This window comes from Vollenhovia emeryi, unplaced genomic scaffold (genome assembly GCF_000949405.1).
Source record: "Vollenhovia emeryi isolate VEMERY1.0 unplaced genomic scaffold, V.emery_V1.0 DF939151.1, whole genome shotgun sequence".
NCBI classification, from domain to species: domain Eukaryota; kingdom Metazoa; phylum Arthropoda; class Insecta; order Hymenoptera; family Formicidae; genus Vollenhovia; species Vollenhovia emeryi.
The window spans coordinates 1976490-1991516 of record NW_011967215.1 but is presented as its reverse complement, the minus strand read 5'-3'; the positions used below and the strand labels follow the sequence as shown (position 1 = coordinate 1991516).

At 39.9% G+C, this 15027-nt stretch overlaps 1 protein-coding gene across 1 annotated transcript in view; it reads left to right on the top strand.

The window, feature by feature from the left end:
- The first annotated feature begins 563 nt into the window (after positions 1–563).
- The window catches only part of LOC105565555, a 63279-nt gene continuing 48815 nt past the window's right edge, over positions 564–15027 (top strand). Inside the window, exon 1 of the mRNA XM_012018846.1 lies at positions 564–779. The gene's annotated coding sequence lies outside the window, so the exon portion shown is untranslated. The remainder of the gene's footprint in view (positions 780–15027) is intronic.

Sequence of the window (15027 nt, the reverse complement as noted above, 5' to 3'; positions counted from 1 at the left end):
ATCGCTTATATTCCGATACAGTCTCGCCGATGAAAAGTCGACCTCAATTTGCTAACAGGAACCGTCATTAAAAAGAGATCCAGTGATTTCCGAGCACTCTATGTGCAATGTAATTCGCGTTACTTGAAATTGAACGTTACATCAATGCCAATTTATCGAATTATATAAACCAGTTATAATTATTATATCTTGTATATTGAATCCTTGTATAGTCTTGTACATGTATCGTTTGAAATGATATCATCATTCATCCACCCTTCGCAAATCGTGGCAAACTTTCGCGACGGAGGAAGTGAAAGACATCGCGGGGGTCGGACGATCCGTCTGACCCAGCAGCGGGCTACCTGCCTGCGACATCCGAGGTCGTGGCACCTACGTAAACGGTACCTGCCTTGCTCGCAAGGTGCGTGGAGGTGTCCGTGGGGAAGCGCGCGCTCTCCCCCGCACCTGTGGCCACGCTTGCGCGCCGCACTACGCAGCCGGGGGTGGTGGTGACGGGTGCCAGGAGAGAGGGTGCGAGGTAGCCTGCTACGGCCGGGTCGACGCCGACGATCGTCAGAGCGGCGTCGCGACGCGAGCCCTCCGCGTCCGTCGACTTTGTTGGTCCGCGTTACCCGTCCGCATCCGGTTCAGGTGTGATTCGCTCGGCGCGATACCGGGAGGACCGCGGCAGGAGGGCCTTGACTTGTTACCCTACCCAGCAGGATATACCACGACGCGTACGTTCGTCATCGCAGAAAAGTTTACACGGCACCGAACGCGCCACGACGGCGTAACAGGTACGCGTTATCAACCATCTTTCTCTCCCGCGGTACCCTCTCGGATCTCCCGAGGATTCAACGGGTGCGGTGGAGCCCGCGGCGACGAATTATCGCGGCTCGTATCTCGTACGGGCGATTCACAAAGTGAACGTTGCATTTTCCCGCGACCGAAAACTGCATTCCTCATTCGGGTATCCTGTTGCGTCGCACTACTGCGACGTCCTGCGCTTTATCGCGCAACATTGTTATTATAATCAGCCGGAATATCGATAGTGATCATATGTAATCGATCGGTTCAATTGACCGCGGTGGTAAAAGAACGTTTGTAAATTTGGCTCATTTAATCGTTCGACAAAGTTCTTCGATCCGCAATAAAGGTTGACCGTTTCATCTGTTTCTAAATAGCTGCACAGTCGTTAGCAAATCGTTGATGATTGACGTGCATAATAAGCATATTTAAGATTGTTGACGGTAATTTTTATTTTTTTCAATTATTGAGTACGGCTTGTGTTTCAATTGCTTGCGAAATTTTCAATTTCTTCTCTTGAATATCTTAGAAATTGTTATAAAAACATTAAAAAAGCGATTCTAATGTTTATTTTGGCATAAAAATATGATGATATTTCGAAAACAAAGGTTTTTCGTACATTAATTTTTACCCGTCGCCAAGTTAATCATTAATTATTTTGTGACGTAAGTAGCGCAATAAAATTGCCACAGTTTGAGAAGAAACACGTAATTCTCATAAAACTGTTCGTATACGGGACAATTGAACACGCCATATTTAACTTCGTACTACTGGAAAGTAAATAACTCATCGACTTCGTTAAATCAATTCCATCTTTGAATAAATCGGAAATAAGTTTTCTCACAAATATCACTTAAGTGCTGTTTCCAACAATATTTGTGGAAATTCAGACCCTCGTGATGAGCTTGCCATTTGAAGTAATCCAGACATAATACGCGGAGCTTTTCCAACGAGAATATAATAAATGTTATGAATAGTTTTACATTCACTAACCGTATCATAGCTCTGATATTTGTACAAGTGAGAATATTTGTCAGAATTAATAAAAAGAATATTTAAAATATTTGTCAGTTTGCGATTCGATCATCTATTCGTCGATAGAAAAATTATAGTCAGTAGGGAATGGAATTCACAACCATATAAAGTCGCGGAAAAAATATGATAGAGTTTTGCAATAAAATATTAATATTTCATATAGAATGGAATAATAATGTTGAAATATCGATGAACGGTGACAGCATTTTCTTTGAAAATCATACGCTTTCAAGGGAAATTGAATTGAATTTCTCGTCAGGAATATTTGGCAGGCTGCCGATATTGCCACATATACTGTCTATAGGTGCTGAGGTTAATCTGCATGACAGATTCCTAAAAAAATTTTTAATCGATTTTTCCTTGGAGAAAATTCCGATACTGCACTTGCAGGTTTTGAATATTTCAGCAACACAAAGCCTCAAATTTCTTTTCCATATTCCGAGAAAACTAAGAACTTGTGGTTCGTGAAAAGAATATTCATTTTTAATATACTTGAGCGTTCGACTTTAATAAAAAAAAAGCTTCCAAGTGATCAATAAATTTGTTGAAAATTAACCGGTTTTCTAGGTTACTCGGTACATGACAGTTGCTTACATGCAATCAACTGATATAATACGATAGTCACTTACACGGTGTGCTTTATGGTCGATATAACTAGAAAGAGTGAAATATTATATATTTTTCTTCCTCCGTTTTTCTTGTAATCTTCAAAGAAATATTGACTATGTTCGTGAGGAGCGCATAATCGCAGCTGCGGAGGCCTCTAATAAAACCCTGGGATGTGTCTCTCTGAAAAGCACGTTTCCACAAAATATCAGTCCTCGAATGAATGCTTCGCGGATTTTTTTATGAGATCTTTCTCCGAGGAACTTTGAAACACGAGCGCTGGCGCTCTTCTCTCTTGGCGATCATTCAACCGCGCCGCGACGAGCGTTGCATTCGATGCGAGAGAGCACTCGCGTAATAATAGATGCTCGAATAACGATAATTCTTATTAGAACATGAGCCGACATCGATCGTCCCGGGTAAAGAGCATTCAGATAGTACAATCTCATGATAGAGGAACACGATAGTTAGTGTGCTATAATAGATATGCCAGCGAATAATTATGTATAATTACATACTTCTGTATAACTATATTTCTATACGATTAATTTTTCTATTGAAATGACAAATGGATAAAAGTACGAGCGCTACCAACTATTATATCTAAATTGATACGTTACAAGTAAATAAGTTGTCGCGCAACCTTTGAATATTTTTACACATAAAGGGATAAAGTGCGGCTTTTATGTTTAAAAAGGAAATACATTCGCTCGGTTAATCAATTTTAATCTGGGGTTTCACAGCTAAAAGAATTTGTGTAAATAAATATTTGAACATGTGCGCAGTAATAAAAGGCTTATCTCTGCTATGTGATCGTCGCGAGACGATGTTACAATTTATACGCTTGTCGTGGCGATAAAAATTTTATTTAAAATCCGCCTGGCTTCATTTTTCATATCGGACATCGCTTTACATTACCGTTCGAAAGAAAATATTACGGGACTGCTTTACTATCGTATGAAAGATTATTCCGAGACAGATTATTTTCTAGTAAAGAACTATGTCACCTAGCAAGCACTTCACTCAAGGGAGATTATTGGCGATCAGGAACGGCAGTTATTCAGGCAAAACTTTGCTAGGAATAAAAAGCCTTATTTTGCACTGAAACATGCAGATTCATTCATCATCGTTATCCGTCACTCGGATAAAACTTGGCTCGTCTACGCTATTCGTATTCGTTGCGAACTTGAGTTAAAATTCGTAAGACGGGATTTTCCGACGAAGCCGCTGGCTGTTCCGCATGGAAAACACGCTACGGCTTTTCGTTTTCTCACAAATTAGGCCGCGACCATGTCGATGACGAAACATCGCGCGAAGAAGTTGCGCCACCGTTTCGGAAACGCGCTCGGCCATAAATCGATTACGCGGTAACAATATTAAAAAGCTATTCATGAAGTTTCGCCGCAACGCCACAGCCATGCCAATATTTTCGCTCTCACACAAAAGTCGTATACTCGTATGAATATTGATATTACGGCGCGAGCATAAGCGAGCGGGCGAACGGTAGCGGTTATTAACTCAAGAAAGCAAACTCTTTCGCTCTTCAATATTTATGGTAATCGTAATCGCGAGCTCCGGCCGACGAGTAAATCCTCCGGGTACGTCGAACCGGGGGGCACGAGAACATCGGCTAAACCCTTATAGGCTAAATGGACCGCAGCCCTGGAGGCGTCGTCGTTCCATAAATACGTTCCATTAATATGAGCCAAAGGGTGAGCCGGTGGTGCGAGTAATTTTCCCCATTTTGCGAAACAAAGGGAAAGCTTATGAAAGCATTTCGCATGAGATTTAAACTCTTAATCGTAGCAGCTTCCAAAAAAATTTATAAAATTTTCTGTCATCCTCTTAAAACTCTTATTATGCCGGAATTCTCACTAAACCTTTTATATCTCTTTACCGATTTATACTACACTGTGCGATGTACTTGATAAGATAATGCTAGATACTTTCACTTAAATGCAGTTAGTAAAACTTGTAATGATGCGCCCGGAAAATATTCCTTTCCAAATTACAAAGCTTTTACGTATCTAAAAGTTTCAGTAGAACAAGTCAATGCGCTGTCAGCCAACAATGTATTCCGTTAAGCCCACTCAATGCATTCGACCCATCTTTCTCGTACTATTCCTGAAACACAGGCTGTCTTCGATTCAATCACAAATTCATTGCTTTTCTCGCATTCTCGTGATTCGTACGTCTATCTGCACTTCTCTTCCGTTTCCCGCGTCGATTTTTGCTAGCTAGAAATGCCCAAATGTCTGAAAGCGACTCCACACCGCGCATTGTCGTCGAGCAAGTTGTTTGAGGTCCGCGAGCGTGTGACAGCTGCGTATCGAATTCCTGTTTCGAGTATTCAACAAGTACCCCGCGACACGGAGGTGAATCGAGCCGACGCATCGCTCGATGCATCTTGAAAATTCCGAGTGGGGCATTGGGTCAAGTCCTTAGCACGCGCGTGCCGAACATTCCGTAACTTAATTGGTCTCTCTCTTTCTCTTTCAACAGGAGCCGTCGATAGACATCTAAAGCGAGAAATAAATCTCATAAATTTGGTATTCGAGCGTACGATACAACCAGATGAAAAGTGCTGAGAGCGAATTGATTTGTTCTAAATTTAATTAATTATTTACGTGCCAAAAGCAAAAATAAATACACGGAAAATAATTTAGGTTTCACCCTTTTTGCCAAATTCGTTGTCCGAAAGATCCGAAATGTTTCTGTGAATTCCTGTAGTAGTCGCGAACTACGTACGCGCCTTCATCTTCAATGCATATTTGATGTTGTATCATAAGGATTGATAATATATGAGGTCATCGCTATATCGCGGTATTCATCGTTGGGGGGGACGGGGGGGGGACGTGATATCGAGCACGGAAAATAAATTCGTAATGAGATCTTAGTCCTAGAGAGGAGTCCAGTCCCGTTTAAACGAAATAAGTATATGAGCTGCGATGTCGCCTACATTTTAAAGGGCGCGTGCCTTAACGTCCGGAAGGAGTCGGTGCAGGACGAAATACGTGAGCGGAGTATTTCATGCGCTGACTGAACTGAGATTTCATACTTCCGTCGTCACGTCGGACACCGCGTGTATTGCACGGTAATCAAAAATTGTGAAGTTCACTTGATTGAGATATTTAAGATGAGTACACTTTTTCGTCCGCGATAGTACAAATTAAAGAAATATAAAAAAATATATAGGTATATATATTCTGTTACCTACTTAACATTTTATAATGACGTAGTTTCTATTAGCAATGCCTTTACTTCTCTCTCTCTCTAATAGGTTTATTTAAAAGATTGCATTTTTAACGTTCATAGTAAACATTTAAGTTCCTTTCTGTGAAAACAAACGCGCGCTTCAGCCGATTTTGTGTGGACTTAAACACGCGAACAATCTAACTGGAGAATTAATTATGGATCATTAGCGTCGTAACAATTCAACGTCGGGTTTTATCAAGAGACGTACATCGGCTTGGTTGCCGCCGAAGGTAATTTTTCCACGGAAAATATGCTCGCTTGTACCATCTATTGGCGAGTACCATTTGCGGGCAAGGCTCATCCAAGACTATTTCTCGGGAAAATGCCGTGACCAATTAACGTCGGCATTATCCTTTCCTAAGAGGAAAGATACATCTGACAGTAGAAAAACGGACAGAGAAACGAGAGCGTGTAGATTCGATTCAACAGCAATGATAAATTTTCTGGGGAAAGAAAGTGAAAAATGTATCTATTATGAAAATAAAAAAATGTAAAATAAATTAAAGGAGATTCTTATCTCTGTGAGAAGGTTTTCACGAATGATTCTCTACTTCGTACGATCTTATTATTTGTATCGTTAGAATAAAGATATTTTCTACTGTTACATTATATTTTAAATATTACATATAATATTTTGCAAACAGGATGAAAATTAGCTATTTTGTCGTGCATCATTAAGACGCCGTATTCGGTGCTTTTTAACTCATGATAGCTCACGAAAGTGCGAAACGCTGTTCTGCAGCATAGCTAAGAGGAATGCGCAATCTCAAGAACGTAAACTTCTACGTGAAAGAATGTCCTAGCGATCGCAAAGATCTCGGTCTTCTGGATTCGAGGGAAAGAGAAGGAAAGAGGGGGGGGGGGAGAGGGAGAGAGAGAGAGAGAGTGCCGCTGCATGTCGCTCAATTAATCCCCTCGCTGTAATTGCAACCCGCTCTCGTTATATCCGCGAAATTAAATTCCGCGTCTCCTCGGTGCACACCGGCCTCCTTCCCGGACATTAAGTCCGGTGAGTCGATTGCTCGTATTTTGAGACGGCTCGTTAATCACGCCGTAGCCAGTTAAGGCGCGGACGAAAGTTTCGTCGCGGCGCTTCTCTTTAGCGAGGACGCGACCCGGGAACGCATCCCGATGACAACGATGCCGAACACGGCGAAGTTATACTAATCCCCTTTTAGAACTTGTCGCGCGGCACATTTTCAAGGAAATTAACATCGCAACGGGGCGTTTTCTCACTCGAGTAATTGACTTGATAAATATTTCCTTGTCTTAAGTTCAGGGAGATCGAGTTAAGCAGTTTTTGCAAAATTTATTTTCCAAATTATTTCACACAATTTTTCCACATTCAGATAAACATTGGTAACATTTATCGTAGGGGGATATCACAGGCGAATCTTAAAATTACGAAGAATTTAAAAACTCAACTTACGTAATTAATACTTGGACTTGGACGTCAAGTCACATTACTTCATTGTGAAACCTTACTTTTTCTTCAAATTCTCATTATTTTATTATAAAAGGAGAGAAGAGAGAAAAATGCTCGTAGTAGATGAAATTAGCGCTCTACTAGCGAACGTGCTCGTTGATTAATGAAACTCGCTTTATCTGACACATTTTTTTTGACGAGGCACTTAAGTTTCGGAAATAATGCTCTTCTTGCGCTCCTTTTTTATTCCGTCTTTAAGATAAGCCCCAAAATTACACGAACTAATGCATTCCGGTAATGAGGATTTTGCACGTATCTCTCTAACAATTTCATCTTATACCTACATGCAGCGCGGGTGTGAGTGTTAATTCGGTTTAGTAAACCGATGCTTGCACTGCTAACGACAGTGTTCCCTTTAATTATTCCTCGCCCATTATCGGCCCGTGAGCCTTCATTATCGAATCAACTTCCGCAGTTTACCTAAATATCGATTATTAATATTTACGTAGGAAAACATAAGTTTACATTTAAATATTTTAACGATGGTAATAATCTAGTTTCGACTTTATTGCTCGTCGTACTTTGTGAATCATTACTTATAAACTCTATAAAGGGAATAAATTATTTTTTTATTCAATTTTTTAATTTTTTAATTGTTTTATAATTTTTTAAATTCTGCATCTTTGGAATGTGTAAATTTTTAAGTTTTCAACTCTATTTTTTCAAGTAGGTACAAGCAGTAATATATTATTTTATTACTGGATTACCTTTTGTGATTAATATAGATTAAGATTCTATATAGGACTTTGTTGTTTCGATTACTAATATGGCCTGATATACACCTGTGCGAGTGTATATGTCAAGGGTGAATATGATATTGCGGACGCCCACACAATCCCATAGACTGCAAGGACAACCTAAAGACCTGAAAGAAAATAGAACGCAGCCTTCACTCGATGACTTTTGTCGTTCAGTCCATATGACGGTAGCAACAGGTTCCTTCGCAGCCTTCGGATGGTGTGCGCTGCATTAGCATTCGTGCATCCTCAGGAAATTTTATCGAAATGTTTTCATCTCACACATGCTGACACGGAAAAATCGGGGACGCATCGCGCACACACATACTCCACACCAAATATCTAGAAAATCAACTCATAAGAATTCTTCAGTGTCGCCAGCGATAATTAACAACGTCAGTGTTTTCTTGACCATACCTGGCATTTTTAATAATGCAGAAAATTTATTGCGTATTAATAATTCTGTATTAATAATACAGAAAAATGTTACCTCAACCAGGGTTTGAACCTGGACCTCCCTACACTCTAGGCGGGAGTCGAGAAATAGACGCGTAGACAACATCTTTGTACTGTTATTGCGAATGAATAAAAAATATTATCATATGCCTCGGTGGTTGAATTGGTGAGACGCCCGCGTGAGAGCGTAGGGAGGTCCAGGCTCAAATCCTGGCTGTGGTAATATTTTTCGCAAGAAATTTTCTGCATTATTAAATATGCCAGGTACGGTCAAGAAAACACTGACGTTTCTAGAAAATGTCCCGATTGTCTCAGAAACAACTCGTATAAATCTTAATCTTAACAAAGATTTAATATCTAAAAGATTAAAATCTGAGAGAAACCTCTGGTTTATCTAAAAATTTGTATAATCAGCTAGAAAAGAAATGTGCACGAGAATTTCTCTTAAGATAGAAATCCGAATCGCGCGCGGGGACGATCGAAAATGTCCTGAATACCCCGTACATCTGATTATTACATTCCAGCCTGTATATTTGTGCAATGTAACGCACTCGGAGTGCATTCGTCGCGAAACTTCGAGCGCGAATTCGTAACGAACTTGCTGCGCTCGGTCGGAGACATCACGGTTGCATTCTCGCGGTTGCAATTGCTGCAGCGCACGGACTGCCATAAGGGAAGGATGCAGGAAGGATGCAACGTTAACGTTCGTTCCGACGTGTAAAGAAATGTTAGAATGGGTCTCGCCTTCGTCTCGCTATCTATGGTACATCGTCGCTTATCATCTTTGCGCTCCGTCGGGCGCGCGCGCGAGCAAGTTGTTCCCGACGTTCGTCTCCTTGAGAGAGGAAACGTTGAACTGCAGTTCGCCTAATGAATCGACACTCCAACGCTTGTAAGTAAATGCTTGTAAATGGCCCTCGACAAAGGACACGATCGACGCCCTCAATTGCGCCGGGAACTCGTCCGATTACGATACGAGCGCTGAGATTTTACTTGCATTCGCGTTTCCCCTTATCTTCACGCGCAGATTCGAAAGCCGCTTTAATTATTGAATTGCGATAATTCTAGATTATAGTAAGAGTCTTAACGTAGAATCAGAATGAGAGAAAGAAGAGAGAGATTGCAGAAATATTTAGACTTTATAGAATTAATAATTTTATAATCTAAACGAAAATGATCGTGTCACCAAAAATATTAAGGAGTTTAAGATAAAAAGAAAGAAAAAATGGCTTTTATTGCGACATCAAGTAATTAACAGTTACAAGAAATTAAAATAATTATATGTGTGACGTATAATATTTTCTTACTTCGTTTTAATTTTTCTTCTTGCACGCTTTCCTTATAGTACTAGTGTACTGTAATTTTATAAATTATATAATTTATGAAATTTTAACAATTATATCTAATATACAATTTATTTGGCTTCACGTATTAATCGCAGACTTCAGTCTCTCTTGTCGTCGAAGAGCAAGTGAGAGCTTTTTATCGGCCACACCCTACGTCACTCACAGCTCTCTCATTTCTCCCTCGCTGTCGTTATTCGCCGTCTCTGGTTTCCGGCGGCTTAGTTTTACGTGTCATATACCTCTTGTTTCATGTAGGACGGGGAACGAACGCGGTTCGCTCAGCACGCACAAAAGAGGCAGAAAGCTGTTGTTACCCGACCGGTCTTCCGATTCCGCGTGAACGAACGAAATGGTACCTTTCAGATAAAGTGAGTCGAAGAACTTTAGCCCGACTTCGACAAGACGCGAGGGAAAGTTAACGTAACGACAGGTTTACTCCGTCCTCCTTACACCGTTATACACCTCGCGACTATGAGGAATGATCCCTTCAAGAGCCGCATCGCAGAGACGGCCAATACGTCCGTCCGCGTTCGTGATCGATTTTGACAAATAGGTGGGCCATAGCCGCGAGCCTCGAGGTATCGACTTCGATAACGCGATCGCGGCTTAAAGCCATAAAGCTCCGCTTATCTTCCGCACGCGACGATCATTTGCGGTTTCATCGATGACGTACGGCCGTAATCTAATTTATTTGTTTCCGCCGTTCATATCATTGTGTATGTACGTGTGTTGCCATCGGTCGAAAGCTAAAACGATATACCTAAATCTGAATCGTACTCTCTAAAAGTCAATCAGTGTATTATCATCGAAAACAGTGAATGTTCACTGATTCACAGTTACAACTGTTGTCAGTGATAGTGCACTGATTGACTTTTAGAGAGTAAATTGCCTATTATCTCATACGCGACGATTATTTGGTGCTACATCGATCTCATTTGATAAATTCTGTTTAATTTATTTGCGCTGTTTGTATCATACCGCACTGTTTGTGATAATTATCATTAGCTAAAGAGTAATCTACCGCTAGAAGCAGTAGAGCTATATCGCGATTCGCCTACTTTCGTGCACGCGACGATCGCATGAGAGTTACGTCGACATTTAGATTTTTTTATACCGCAGAGTATTGTTTTATTAACGATCCATCTAGAAACTATTAATTATCGTCACTTGTTTATTTTCAAAAATTTTATCATTAGTCAAACGTAATCGTATTTGACGTCTCTTGGAAACTCTCTTGTCCTGTATCTTTTAGAGACACTTTCGACACTGAGGAGATAATAACTGAATGCATCGCTCGAATATCGAGATGTTAAAATACTAATGAAATCTAATGAAATAGTATTGCAAATAATATACTGTTGAAGTAGAATTGCTCCTTATTTTAAGATTAGTTCTGGCATATGTCCTCCGAAAGACCTACGACTCTTTCGTTTCATTGCTTCACATTGAGATTGTCGCGCAATCTCTTTTTGAGAACAACGAGAAAATTTCGCGCGAGAAAATTCCCTCGTAGCACCTGCTCTAACACGACCACCGCAATTACACGCTTGGAGCTTGCACGCGGACATTATATTATAAGATAAGGTATTGCGACGCGGTACCAGGGAAAGCGAGAGATCCTCTAGAGCTTTGCCGTGCATTCTGCCTCAGGTAAAACCGTTGGGATGTGCATTAAGTGTTCGAGATCTGTCTTAGATTCCTTGGAAATCATACGCCCGACATTAGTAATTCAGCTTCGCATTGAAAATTTATTAAAACGAAGTTTGCTCGGGATTAAACGAAAAATAATGCCTCGTAATGGATTACAGCTTAGGAGCTTAGTATGCGGCACCTATTGTTTTTATTCACGAGTCACAAACTGTCGGTTTTTAATCTCGACCTTCTCGTTGAATGCTCAAAATTTTCATTCCAAATGGAACGGAAAGCAAATGAAAGAAAAAGCGGCGAATATGGGATATCCCGTATAATGTGAAACAAACACGGTCTTCTTTGCCGAACTGTTCGCGCGCGGTCGAGAGCTCGTTAGCCCGCGTTTCTACCGCGCGAAATTGCGTTACTCCGGAAATGCTCTCAACGATCAATAAACAGGCGCGCGCTCGATTGCGTTAAAACCAATCGGTTCCGTCAAAGGAATTTCGATTAATTTGAGAAAAGTACCGGGATTAAGTTTCGTGAAAATTGATCTTGTAAGAGGTGACGCGACGCCCTGTGCTTCGCGATAAGACGCAATATCGTGAACCTTTTTCGCCAACGCGTATAATACTCGGAGAATTATTAAATAAAACTAAATTATATTTTTATGAGTATATGTGCAATAATTGTAAGGTGTGGAGGAACGTTTTAAATCGTTTTTAATCGCGATTACACTACAGTCCGTGAGTAAAAGGCAAACAGATTTTCGAGAAATATATGAAAAGATACGTGAGAAAGTGCTTAATGTAAATCCATTTGTTTGACTGCAATAATCTGCTTTTTATGATCCTACAAAAAGAGGATCTTTAAAATTTTCTGTTAGAGATAATTGTATATGCGCGATGACTTACATATTACATATATTTAAGCAATATACGTTGAAATCATATTTTTATTTTTATTCCATTGCACCAATATTTCTCTCAAATAATACTTTCGCGCTGCGTATATCGTGCACAGTCCTCCGGGCGGATCAACCGATTGTTAACCAGTGAATTTTTCCGCCGCGATCCGCAACCTCGTCGTTCTCGAAATCCGAGATTAAATTCTACTCGATATCGAGGCTGGGTCTGTGTGTCCCCAATTCGCCGGCCGTTCACGGATAACGTCTTATTCAATCGTCCCGTCGGCTGCTGTTGTCAAGACAAATTTCCATGCATTTGGTTAACAAAATTGGGTCGCGGGTAAATGAACATCCTCTGATAATGCATTTAGTTTTCTGCATACAAGTTTTTCTACTTGCAATATATTTTTACTTTTTATCCGAAACCTTTGGAGTTTCTAGCATTATTCAACCAGTTTATCGATTATATGTATATCCATATGCTATGTCGTGTACTGAGCATATCTGCGTATGTACATAAGAGTAATTAACTCTTCGTATTGTTATATCGTTGTAGCTCTTCTTCGATCTACTTTCCTGACTTAACTAAATCAAGCATGATGTCTGATCATGCTACCAAGGTATTGTTCACTTGTTTCGGGTACCACCTCAGATTACCGAGTATTACGATACTAATCAACATTAATTAATGTCTAATTAGCGAGTTTCGGCGTGGTCCGCGTTAGAAACTTTTACAGACATTTTACCGGTAATCCGAGCCATGTAATGTAATTAGCGAATGCTATAATGCAATATTAATAAGGATACTCGTCTAATAACATGGATGGAACGCGAGCGTTTGAATTATTTAAACGCTTTGCAGCGTGAATTTGCGCGATTTGAAGGGATTGGCATTAATAGAGAGATTGATACGTCATCGGTATGCGTGAATGGACCGCAAAATTATTATGCCCCAAACGGATCATGGTAGCTCTGATAAGAATAACAAGCAGTTTGTGCACAAAGCGCGTGGCGCGCGCGTTATCTCGATTCGATTAAGATTTAACGCGTTACCTCATAAATCATTTTCACCCTGGGCGAGGAATGTGTGTATTTTTCAGGAACAATCGATACGACGTCGCGTACGTATGCGCACACCGTGTACGACGAAATATAACGAATACCGAGTGTCAAATTTTAGACAGATTGCTTAGCAGGTATGCTTCGTATACGAAATTTTCCAGAGAAAATGAAAAGTCCTTTTTCCCCTCAACGAGTTCTATTCAGTTTCAAAAGTATAATACGGATTACAGAGAGTATTAACGTCGTTATTAAAATTACGCTTTATTCAAATATTAATTGTTAGTTAAATAAAAAGTTCTGAATTAGTTGGATAAATGAAAAACAAACACCTTAATTTTCTTTTCTGATATGTAAGAACTCATCCTAATTTAGTTCATATTTTGTTTGTCTGTTCTTCAGATATTTGTAGGCACTCTTGTAAGTTTGTTACCTGAAGAGGACCAGTATTATACTGGCCGAAACGTTGTGTTTTATTATCATAAAGAATTGCCAGTAAGGTCGTTTCCATACTTATGAAAAATCTTGATTTCTTGACTGACGTCACTAAGCTGCTATTTAATTGTTAGAAAACAAACCTATTTTATATTCAAATGTGTATTAGTTACGTTTCTGGTTTTATCTAAGCCATATACTTCTCAAATATATCTTTAATGCAGGTGTCTTTACATTTTTTTCAAACGTGATGTATTTTACGTACTGATAATTTATGTCACTTGCTTACAATTCCATTTAAATACCTGAATTCGCGAGCATACTGCAGATACTTCGTATTCCGTCCTTTGCTCGGGGATAGATATCCCCCAGATCAGATATCCATTGCGAAACCTGGATTTCCCAAGGTAACTTACGCGCCGTTGGAAAGACAAACTTGCATCGTCGAACGGAAAGCCGGCGACAAAAATAGTTCTCGTGAAATACTTTTGCAGGCTTGTGTGAGCGTATGTGAGTGCATGGAGTGTTTATATGCGCGCTGAGTGTATTTCAAGAAGGGGATGCACTATCCATATTACTTGAATTTGGATCAAGGCGATCCTTTTTGCCTGTAAGCTGCAGCGATAGAAAATCTTGATCTCTCTCTGATAGAGAATACTCAAGTATTTCGATTTCAAAATTTTAATACTACACGGAAAGCTGAGGCAAAAATTACTAAAATAAAAATGTTGCCGTATAAATAGTGGGGGCATCTACATGGTTTTGTGTTGTAACATTCACTAAGTTTGCTGCACAAAACGCATATAGTTGCCTCCACTACTTATCATACTAATGTGGGTAATGACAACCACGGATATAGCTGTCCCAAATATTACTATTTATTGAGGTTGTACCAACCCTAATTAGACATGTGGTAACCATATCGGTCTCTCCGTGTACATATCCTCTATCGCCGTAGAACTTATTTTAATCGCTCGGTGCGATAGTCGGCATTTTGTATACGAAAATTGAAGAAATCGTCATAGCGAGGATTCTCTTGATAAAAATTTATAAATATTACACTGGCAGTATACCAAGCAGAATTAACTTTTGTTAAAAGTAAGGATGTTAAAGCACCAAAAATTACTAGTTAGATTGAGATATCAGTAGACGATTGCTTACAGAAAACTTGAATTCTTTGATTTTGTTGAAACAAGCTTGTACAAGATTAAAGCATTATTGGATTGTGCAAATTACATAGAGTTACTGAAATTGGCTTGGGAAACACATAAATATATCGTCGCGCGA